Raw genomic sequence first — 12,088 nt, 5'->3', positions numbered from 1 at the left:
TGTCCGCTTCTCCGATGGTGCGCACACACAGGGGTCTTTTTTAAAGAGACAACTCATTCTGCATTGGGTCCGTGCTTGAGCCGGGGCAGCAGCGTGAAGGGGCAACTACTCACAGCTGCCGGAATCCTGCCGCTTCAGCAGGGGCTGCCTGATAGCCCAGAAACGGTTCAAACTGCAGCGGGTTTTTTTGCAACGGGATAAAATCATGTCAAACCAGCCCAAACTCCTCAAACAATATCTCAGCCCTAAGAACCTTCTGACTTTATGGTGACTGAATTAATAGCATCCGAAACATCCAATCCTGAACAACTTTGCTCAAATCTTGCAAACTGAAGGTTGTGGCATCCTTGACTGAGTCCATCCATCTCGTGTTGGGCCTTCTGCTTTTCCTGCTACCTTCAACATTTCCTCGTTCTATTATCTTTTGCAGTGAGTCTTGTCTTCTTATGATGTGCCCAACCTATCATTTTAACTTCTATTGAGAATTCAGGATTGATTTGCTCTATAACTCACTTGGGGAATACCATGGTATAAATTATCTTGCTTTCCAGATAGGTCAGTAGCATCCCGTTTAGAGATACAGAAGTGATCCTCAGATACTATAAGAACATAAGAGAAGCCATGTTGGATCAGGCCAATGGCCCATCCAAGTCCAACACTCTGTGTCACGTAAGAACGTAAGAGAGGCCATGTTGGATCAGGCCAATGGCCCATCCAAGTCCAACACTGTGTCACATAAGAACATAAGAGAAGCCATGTTGGATCAGGCCAATGGCCCATCCAAGTCCAACACTCTGTGTCACATAAGAACATAAGAGAAGCCATGTTGGATCAGGCCAATGGCCCATCCAAGTCCAACACTGTGTCACATAAGAACATAAGAGAAGCCATGTTGGATCAGGCCAATGGCCCATCCAAGTCCAACACTCTGTGTCACGTAAGAACGTAAGAGAGGCCATGCTGGATCAGGCCAATGGCCCATCCAAGTCCAACACTGTGTCACATAAGAACATAAGAGAAGCCATGTTGGATCAGGCCAATGGCTCATCCAGTCCAACACTCTGTGTCACATAAGAACATAAGAGAAGCCCTGTTGGATCAGGCCAATGGCCCATCCAAGTCCAACACCGTGTCACACAGTGGCCAAAAAACCCCAGGAGCCATCAGTGGGGCCAAGACACTAGAAGCCCTCCCACTGTTGCCCCCCCACCAAGCACCAAGATTACAGAGCATCACTGCCCCAGACAGAGAGTTCCAACAATACGCTGTGTCTAATAGCCACTGATGGAGCCAGCAAAACTATAACTTGCCACAAGCCTCCTCACTAAGTCCCTCCCCCCACCCCGGTCCAAAGCTGAGCAGGGATTTGATATCTCATTGCAACATCAACCTCATTTCTACTGGTCCTGTATGAATTCTCAGAGCAATGTAAAAATGTGAGCTGCATCCCATAATGCCAAAGATACAGGAAGCTGGTGGGTATCCAACCTGCCTGGCTAAAACTATGCTTCTTTGCAAGGACCCTGGAAAATTGGCTACTGAAGCTCTTAAAGATGTAACCGTTGGCATGGAATGAAGCTTACTAAGTCCAGGAACGGAAGTCTTTCCTACTTCTGAGCATCATCCGTCCATCCAGTGCAGGTGTTCAGAGGAGACGTCTATCATCAGGACAGCTGGAAATGAAGCCCCATCAAAGTACTTGGAGTTTCTTCCAAACAGGAGATGGGATCATGAAACAGTTCACCTAAGAATAACCAGACTTCTCATTGGATAGCAAAGACTCCTCATCTACAAGAAATATAGATATGTCAACATTTGGTGCCTTGGACCATCTGACTGAATAACACATGTTGTGTGATAGAATTCCGCTATGTATTTGTAGAAAAGAGCAAGAGTCCAGCAGCACCTTAAAGACTATATGTGTGGTAGAGAGGAGCTTTCAAGAGTGACTGAAGAAATGAGCAGTGATTCAAGAAAGGCTTCAGCCTCTCTGCCCTCTTGTTGGTCATCCAGAGGAACTGGGTGGCCACTGTGTGAGACAGGATGCTGGACTAGATGGACCCTCCCTGGTCTGATCCTTCAAGGCTCTTCTGTCATTCTTTTTTTTTAAAAAAATCTCAAAATTTTCTTTACTGAAAATTCAAACCGCTTACATAAAAGAAGAAGATACTGGATTTATATCCTCCACTCCAAATTTCAGAGCGGCTCACAATCTCCTTTACCTTCCTCCCCCACAGGCAGGGGATCCCCCGGTTTGGAGACCCTCCCCCCGCTTCAGGGTCGTCAGAAAGTGGGGGGAGGGGAGGGGAGGGAAATGTCTGCTGGGAACTCTATTATTCCCTATGGAAATTTATTCCCATAGAAAATCATGGAGAATTGATCTGCGGGTATCTGGGGTTCTGGGGGGGCTGTTGTTTTGGGTAGAGGCACCAAATTTTCAATATAGCATCTAGTGCCTCTCCCCAAAATACCCACCAAGTTTCAAAAAGATTGGACCAGGGGGTCCAATTCTATGAGCCCCAAAAGAAGGTGCCCCCATCCTTCATGATTTCCTATGGAAGGAAGGCATTGAAAAGGTGTGCCGTCCCTTTAAATGTGATGGCCAGAACTCCCTTTGGAGTTCAATGATGCTTGTCACAGCCTTGATCTTGGCTCCACCCCTAAAGTCTCCTGGCTCCACCCCCAAAGTCCCCAGATATTTCTTGAATTGGACTTGGCAACCCTAGTGGGAGTGGGAGCGCTGTACTGCAACCACAGAAGATTTCACTTTGGACGCATGTTTTTTTTCGTTCCTTGGGACTTTTGCCAGTAGACGTTTTAGGAAGACTAATATCTCATCTCTATGTATTGCACGTGCATAAAACAGGCATCGCTGTGTCCCTTGGTTACCAACATAAAATAGATTACTTTATTATACCTTTTAAACCCTCTGATGAAGTTGGAGATCTTTTTAAAATAAATAAATAAATGATGGAAAGCCGAAAACCCCCGCTCTCTTGTCAAAGCGAAGCAGGGCTTATTTTATTTTTATTGTGCTGCTAGTCCATCGGGAATATGAGTGCCAATAAAAGGGATTAGAAAACAGCATGCCTTTCTTATTAGGACAACCAGGCTGCTAGTCCAGGGGGAGCTGCCAAATATCTAGGTGACCTCGAGGTCAGAAATTGCACAGCTGGTCAGGTTGAATGGCCTCCATCCACTCGTTCTAGGTGGCTTACAACACAATCCTAAACAGTGTTACACCTTGGGATGGGCACGAACCGGGGGGGGGGCGTGGAATGAGGTCTCTGCTGGTTCATGGTTCGTGGCCAAACCACAAACCCAGCTGAACTGGGAGGTTCGTTCATGAACCAAACTTGGTTCTTGGTTTGTGACCCTGCAGACTCCCTTTTAATGGGTTTTGCAGAAAGCTTGAAAAACAGCTAAGGGGTGGGGACTAGGTGGCTCGGGAAAGCCCACCCCCTCAGCTATTTTGGGGGGAACGGTTTGAGAGCCAGTTGGGAGTCGTGGCTAAGTGTGCGGACTCTTCTCTGGGAGAACTGGGTTTGATTCCCCGCTCCTCCACTTGCAGCTGCTGGAATGGCCTTGGGTCAGCCATAGCTCTAATAGAGATCCAGTTTAGTGTAGTGGTTAAATGCACGGACTCTTATCTGGGAGAACTGGGTTTGATTCCCCACTCCTCCACTTGCAGCAGCTGGAATGGCCTTGGGTCAGCCATAGCTCTAATAGAGATCCAGTTTAGTGTAGTGGTTAAATGCACGGACTCTTATCTGGGAGAACCGGGTTTGATTCCCCACTCCTCCACTTGCAGCAGCTGGAATGGCCTTGGGTCAGCCATAGCTCTAATAGAGATCCAGTTTAGTGTAGTGGTTAAATGTATGGACTCTTATCTGGGAGAACCGGGTTTGATTCCCCGCTCCTCCACTTGCAGCTGCTGGAATGGCCTTGGGTCAGCCATACCTCTAATAGAGAGCCAGTTTGGTGTAGTGGTGAAGTGCACAGACTCTTATCTGGGAGAACTGGGTTTGATTCCCCGCTCCTCCACTTGCAGCTGCTGGAATGGCCTTGGGTCAGCCATAGCTCTAATAGAGATCCAGTTTAGTGTAGTGGTTAAATGCACGGACTCTTATCTGGGAGAACCGGGTTTGATTCCCCACTCCTCCACTTGCAGCAGCTGGAATGGCCTTGGGTCAGCCATAGCTCTAATAGAGATCCAGTTTAGTGTAGTGGTTAAATGTACGGACTCTTATCTGGGAGAACCGGGTTTGATTCCCCGCTCCTCCACTTGCAGCTGTTCGAATGGCCTTGGGTCAGCCATACCTCTAATAGAGAGCCAGTTTGGTGTAGTGGTGAAGTGCACAGACTCTTAACTGGGAGAACTGGGTTTGATTCCCCGCTCCTCCACTTGCAGCTGCTGGAATGGCCTTGGGTCAGCCATAGCTCTAATAGAGATCCAGTTTAGTGTAGTGGTTAAATGCACGGACTCTTATCTGGGAGAACCGGGTTTGATTCCCCACTCCTCCACTTGCAGCAGCTGGAATGGCCTTGGGTCAGTCATAGCTCTTGCGGGAGTTGTCCTCTCAGCCCCACCCACCTCACAGGGTGTCTGTTGTGGGAGAGGAAGATAGAGGAGATTGTGAGCCACTCTGAGATTTGGACTCTTGAGACTCTGAGATTTGTGATATAAATCCTATGTCATCATCATCAATAGAAAGTAGGGGTTTAAAAGGACTCAGAGTCCCTTTAAACCTCTGCTTTCTGTTCTACCCACAGTTGCTAGGAACTGCCACAAACTGCTTTAAAATGTTGTGGAAATTTGTGGTGTTAGGGGTGTTGCGACCTAATGTGCAAAGGAGCTCCTGCTAGAATTCCACCCCTGGTGGTCTCCCATCAAAGTACTAACCAAAGTCAACCCTCTTGAGCTTCTGAGATCTGAGAATTTGTTGCCCCTCCAGAGGAACCGGTTGGCCACTGTGTGAGACAGGATGCTGGACTAGATGGACCCTCCCTGGTCTGACCCAGCAGGGCTCTTCTGAGGTTCTTATGAAGGCCTCGGCCTCTATGTCCTGTTGTTGGCCCTCCAGAGGAACTAGTTGGCCACTGCGTGAGACAGGATGCTGGACTAGATGGAGCCTCACTGGTCTGATCCAGCGAGGCTCTTCTGATGTTCTTCCCAGGGGAAGGCCTCGGCCTCTCTGCCCTGTTGTTGGCCCTCCAGAGGAACTGGCTGGCCACTGTGTGAGACAGGATGCTGGACTAGATGGACCCACCCTGGTCTGACCCAGCAGGGCTCTTCTGAGGTTCTTATGAAGGCCTCGGCCTCTATGTCCTGTTGTTGGCCCTCCAGAGGAACTAGTTGGCCACTGCGTGAGACAGGATGCTGGACTAGATGGAGCCTCACTGGTCTGATCCAGCGAGGCTCTTCTGATGTTCTTCCCAGGGGAAGGACTTGGCCTGTCTGCCCTGTTGTTGGCCCTCCAGAAGAACTGGCTGCACACCGTGTGAGACAGGATGGTGGACTAGATGGAGCCTCACTGGTCTGATCCAGCAGGGCTTTTCTGTTGTTCTTCTCAGGGGAAGGACTAGGCCTGTCTGCCCTGTTGTTGGCCCTCCAGAAGAACTGGCTGCCCACCGTGTGAGACAGGATGCTGGACTAGATGGAGCCTCACTGGTCTGATCCAGCAAGGCTCTTCAGATGTTCTTCTCAGGGGAAGGCCTCGGCCTCTCTGCCCCGTTGCTGGCATTCCAGAGGAACTGGTTGGCCACTGCGTGAGATGGGATGCTGGAATAATGGACCCTCAATGGTTTGATCCAGCAGGGCTCTTCTGAGGTTCTTCACAGGGAAGGCCTCAGCCTCTCTGCCCTCCCATTGACCTCCAGAGGAACTGGTTGGCCGCTGTGTGAGGCAGGATGCTGGACTAGATGGATCCTCACTGGTCTGATCCAGCAGGGCTCTTCTGATATTCTTCTCAGGGGAAGGCCTTGGCCCCTATGCCCTGTTGATGGCCCTCTAGTGGAACTGGTTGGCCACTGTGTGAGACAGGACGCTGGACTAGATGGAGCCTCACTGGGCTGATCCACCAAGGCTCTTCTGAGGTTCTTCTCAGGGGAAGGCCTCGGCCTCTCTGCCCCGTTGTTGGCACTCTAGAGGAACTGGTTGGCCACTGCGTGAGATGGGATGCTGGAATAATGGACCCTCAATGGTTTGATCCAGCAGGGCTCTTCTGAGGTTCTTCACAGGGAAGGCCTCAGCCTCTCTGCCCTCCCATTGACCTCCAGAGGAACTGGTTGGCCGCTGTGTGAGGCAGGATGCTGGACTAGATGGATCCTCACTGGTCTGATCCAGCAGGGCTCTTCTGATATTCTTCTCAGGGGAAGGCCTTGGCCCCTATGCCCTGTTGATGGCCCTCTAGTGGAACTGGTTGGCCACTGTGTGAGACAGGACGCTGGACTAGATGGAGCCTCACTGGGCTGATCCACCAAGGCTCTTCTGAGGTTCTTCTCAGGGGAAGGCCTCGGCCTCTCTGCCCCGTTGTTGGCACTCTAGAGGAACTGGTTGGCCACTGCGTGAGATGGGATTCTGGAATAATGGACCCTCAATGGTTTGATCCAGCAGGGCTCTTCTGAGGTTCTTCACAGGGGGAGGCCTCAGCCTCTCTGCCCTCCTGTTGACCCTCCACAGGAACTGGTTGGCTGCTGTGTGAGGCAGGATGCTGGACTAGATGGATCCTCACTGGTCTGATCCAGCAGGGCTCTTCTGATGTTCTTCTCAGGGGAAGGCCTTGGCCCCTATGCCCTGTTGATGGCCCTCTAGAGGAAGTGGTTGGCCACTGTGTGAGACAGGACGCTGGACTAGATGGACCCTTGTCTGATCAAGTAGGGCTTTTCTGATGTTCTTATGATGCCGACCTCTATGCTGTGCTGTTAGCCCTGCAGAGGAACTGGGGCCCCTGTGTGAAATCAGATGCTGAACTAGAAAAACCCTTGATCTGATGAATCCTTTTAAGCACTGGACACATTCATCTCTGGTGCCTTAGGGCTGCCAGCCTCCAGATGGGGCCAGGGGAGATCTCCCAGAATTACAACTGATGTCCAGATTATGGAGATCAGTTCCCTTGAATAAAATTGCTGATCTGGATAGTGGACTCTATGGCGTAGTACTCCCCTAAGGGCCCTTACATCCCTCAACCCTGACCTCCCCAGGATCCACCATCAAATCTCCAAGAATTTTCCAACCTGGAGTCATCATCTCTATTGCTATTGGACAGCAATAAAAAGTGTCACTCTGGAGGTGCTAGAAGAAGACCTTGCATTAATCAGATCACAGGACCACAGCTCCTTAACCTTTCTGATGCCTCCCTCCTCCTCCCCACCTACCTCTCTCGGCTTGGCTTCGCGAACGAAGATTTAAGAAGGGTGCAATAGTCCACGTCTGCTGCAGGCTTGGCTTCGCGAACGAAGATTTAAGAAGGGTGCAATAGTCCACGTCTGCTGCAGGCTCGCTGGTGGCTGACAAGACCAATGCGGGACAGGCAGGTCCGGCCACAGTGGCTGCAGGGAAAAGTCTGATTTAGGATTGGTGCTGTAGCAGTGCGATTCTTCCTCAATCTCCTTTGGTCCTCAAGACCAGCTATGCGTGCGTTCTCAAAGGAAGAGACAGCCTGGTGGATGGTGTGCCTCCATGCTTTGCGATCTGAGGCTAGGTCAGACCACTGGTGATGGTTGATGCGACAGGTGCCAAGGGATTTCTTCAAGGAGTCCTTGTACCTCTTCTTTGGTGCCCCTCTATTTCGATGGCCGGTGGAGAGTTCGCCATACAAGGCAATCTTGGGAAGGCGGTGGTTTTCCATCCTAGAAATATGCCCTGCCCAGCGCAGCTGTGTCTTCAACAGCAGTGCCTCGATGCTGGTAACCTCCACCCACTTGAGAACTTCAGTGTTGGTCACAAAGTCACTCCAGTGGATGTTGAGGATGGTGCGAAGGCAGCGCTGATGAAAGCGCTCAAGGAGTCGCAGGTGATGACGGTATAAAACCCACGATTCGGAGCCGTAGATGAGGGTTGTCATCACAACCGCTTTGTAAACATTGATCTTTGTGCCTTTTTTCAGATGCTTGTTACTCCACACTCTTTTGTGCAGTCGGCCAAAGGCACGGTTTGCCTTTGCCAGCCTGTTGTCAATCTCCTTGTCAATCTTAGCATCTGAGGAGATGATGCACCCCAGGTAGCTGAACTGCTGGACTGTCTTCAGAACTGATTCACCCACAGTGATGCAGGGTGGGTGATAATCTTTCTGGGGTGCAGGCTGGTGGAGAACTTCTGTCTTCTTCAGACTAACTTCTAGGCCGAATAGCTTGGCAGCTTCTGCAAAGCAGGACGTCATATGCTGCAGAGCTGATACCGAGTGGGAGACGAGTGCAGCATCATCAGCAAACAGTAGCTCTCGGATGAGTTTTTCCATTGTCTTGGAGTGGGCCTTTAGTTGCCTCAGGTTGAACAGGCTGCCATCGGTGCGATAGCGGATGTAGACACCATCGTCATCATCTAGATCTACTGCGGCTCTTTGAAGCATCATGCTAAAGAAGATCGTAAAGAGAGTTGGCGCGAGAATGCAGCCTTGCTTTACACCTGTGCCTATTGGGAAGGGCTCCGAGAGGTCGTTGCAGTGTCTGACTTGGCCTCGCTGGTCTTCGTGTAGCTGGATGATCATGCTGAGGAACCTTGGGGGACATCCTAAACGTTCCAAGATTTGCCACAGGCCTTTCCTGCTAACGGTATCGAAAGCTTTGGTAAGGTCGACAAAAGTCACATACAGAGCCTTGTTCTGTTCCCTGCATTTCTCTTGGAGCTGCCTGAGAACAAATACCATGTCTGTGGTGCTCCTGTTAGCTCTGAAGCCGCACTGGCTCTCTGGGAGGAGTTCTTCTGCCATGGCGGGCACCAGTCTGTTCAGGAGTATTCTGGCAAGGATTCTGCCTGCGATGGAGAGCAGGGTTATCCCCCGGTAGTTGGAGCAGTCTGACTTTTCCCCTTTGTTCTTGTATAGGGTGATGATGATTGCATCGCGAAAGTCCTGTGGTAATTTGCCTTGTTCCCAGCAGGTGACAAGTACTTTGTGAAGTGAGCTATGTAGTACTGTGCCCCCATGCTTCCAGATCTCTGGTGGAATTCCATCAACTCCTGCTGCCTTGCCACTTTTCAGTTGCTTGATGGCTTTAACAGTCTCTTCTAGAGTGGGGATCTCATCCAACTCTGTTTTCACTGGTTGAAGTGGGGTGAGGTAAATTGCTGAATCTTGAACTACGCGGTTGGCACTGAAGAGAACCTGAAAATACTCCGACCACCGGTTCAATATGGATGCCTTGTCTGTGAGGAGCACTTGGCCGTCTGCACTACGCAAGGGACTCTGAACCTGATATGATGGACCATATATTGCCTTCAGGGCTTCGTAGAACCCTCTTAAATCACCAGTGTCTGCACACAGCTGGGTTCTCTCTGCCTACCTTGTCCATTAAATGCATAATAATCCCTGGATTAGAAAAGTGGACAGCCACCCAGCTACCAGGAACTTTGCCACACCCTCAGCAGCCCTCATTAACCCCTGGAGAAGCTCTCACCACCATTTCTCCCCTTCTTATGTGATATTGGGTGGCAGGTGGCTTGCTGGCTTTTTGACTGGGGTGGGTGGCCAAGGAAAGCCCTAGCTGACCAAGGCCTGCTTGCGTTGGCTGGATCTCTAGCCAACCCAAGCAGGCCTCACTCACCTGGGGCTCTCCTTTTTGTGTCAGGTGGGTTTTGACTGGTGGTGGGGGTGGTATATGTTAATGAGTTATGCTAATGATCTCCACCACCTTTTTTTCTAGAAAACGACCCTTGGCTAGAAGCCATGGTTCGTTCTCGACTTGCTCAAGCTTGCCCCACTCCTTTGTGCAAATCGAACCCACAAGTGGGTTTATTTTTGTTCCTATTTCTTCAAGCTGATTTTCCGCTCTAAAATTGACATGTTTAAATATACCGAAAACAGCAGTGCGGGGTATATAAATGCTATACATTGTGAATTGAAATACCATGGAAATTGCATAAGAACATAATAAAGAAGCAAATCAGTCATCACTTCCAACAGTGAAAATTCACAGACCAACTCTGTCCTCAACGACAACATATGGAAACGAAACAAAACAAGAAAAGGCGTGTTTGTTGACTCCTGCCTAGTAACTACCCTAACCTGAATGGCCCAATCTGGCCCAGTCTCATCGGATCTCAAAAGTTCGTCAGAGTCAGCTGTGGTTAGCACTCAGATGAGAGACCATCAAGGAGGTCCGGGGGTGCCCCACTGAGGCAAGAAATGGCGTACCACCTTTTCACCATCTCTTGCCTTGGAAACCCTCCAAGGTTGCCATACATTCGAAACGCCAGCCTCCAGTTGGTATCTGAGGATACCCCAGAATTACAGCTCATCTTCAGACTACAGAGATCAGTTTCCCTGGAGAAAATAAGAACATAAGAGAAGCCCTGTTGGATCAGGCCAATGGCCCCTCCAGTCCAACGCTCTGTGTCACATAAGAACATAAGAGAAGCCATGTTGGATCAGGCCAATGGCCCATCCAGTCCAACACTCTGTGTCACATAAGAACGTAAGAGAAGCCATGTTGGATCAGGCCAATGGCCCATCCAGTCCAACACTCTGTGTTGCATAAGAACATAAGAGAAGCCATGTTGGATCAGGCCAGTGGCCCATGCAGTCCAACACTCTGTGTCACATAAGAACATAAGAGAAGCCCTGTTGGATCAGGCCAGTGGCCCCTCCAGTCCAACACTCTGTGTCACATAAGAACATAAGAGAAGCCATGTTGGATCAGGCCAATGGCCCATACAGTCCAACACTCTGTGTCACATAAGAGAAGCCATGTTGGATAAGGCCAATGGCCCCTCCAGTCCAACACTCTGAGTCACATAAGAACTTAAGAGAAGCCATGTTGGATCAGGCCAATGGCCCATCCAGTCCAACACTCTGTGTCACATAAGAACATAAGAGAAGCCATGTTGGATCAGGCCAGTGGCCCATCCAGTCCAACACTCTGTGTCACATAAGAACTTAAGAGAAGCCATGTTGGATCAGGCCAATGGCCCATCCAACCCAACACTCTGTGTCACATAAGAGAAGCCATGTTGGATCAGGCCAGTGGACCATCCGGTCCAACACTGTGTGTCAGACAGTGGCCAAAAAACCCCAGGTGCCATCAGGAGCTCCAACAGTGAGGCCAGGACACTGGAAGCTCTCCCACTGTCCCTTCCCCCAAGCACCAAGAATACAGAGCATCAGTGCCCCAGACAGAGTTCCATCTATGCTCTGTGGCTAATAGCCACTGATGGACCTCTGCTCCATATGTTCATCTAATCCCCTCTTGAAGCTGTCTATGCTTGCAGCCGCCGCCACCTCCCACAGCAGTGAGTTAATCTCCAAGCTCTGGGCAATGTACAACGATAGTTAAAACACTAAATAAAAGTAGACTTCAGATCAAAGCAATTTCAGTCTCGATTGCATCTTATTCAATCACCGCTGGTCTAAATTTCAGATTTCAGATGTACATCAGGGTAGGGGGACCCTTGAAAGGGTACTGAGGAGAGAGGTGCCAGCCAGGCAACTGTCGCTGTCCTTAGATGAAAGCCTGGTGGAACATCTCTGTTTGACATGTCCTACAAAACTGTAGGAGATCTCACAGGGCCCTGGTATCTTCAGGCAGAGCATTCCACCAGGTCGGGGGGCCTTGTTTTTATCGATGAATCATCTGGGCTTTTGCTAGCCACCCAGCAGGGAGAACTCTGTGGTGGAAAAAGAGCTTCTGCATCTCCTATAGCTCATAAAGAGTTTTTTAGCAAGGAGTGTTGAAAAATCATTAAAAAAAAAAAAGGAAGGCATTTTTCAACAGTATTGAAAGCGTTTCCAAAAAAAATGGTGTCATAATTGCACAGTTTCCATCCTTTTTCTCTGTGGGGTGTGGTGACCTGTCTTGGGTTGCTATCTGAGGCCGGATTCAGCAGCTCAACCCAGAAAGAGTCACACAGCCACCCAGATGTGTCTACTGAAAA

This window comes from Heteronotia binoei, chromosome 10, assembly GCF_032191835.1.
Source record: "Heteronotia binoei isolate CCM8104 ecotype False Entrance Well chromosome 10, APGP_CSIRO_Hbin_v1, whole genome shotgun sequence".
In the NCBI taxonomy this organism is placed as follows: domain Eukaryota; kingdom Metazoa; phylum Chordata; class Lepidosauria; order Squamata; family Gekkonidae; genus Heteronotia; species Heteronotia binoei.
Note: the sequence above shows the minus strand (reverse complement) of the source record.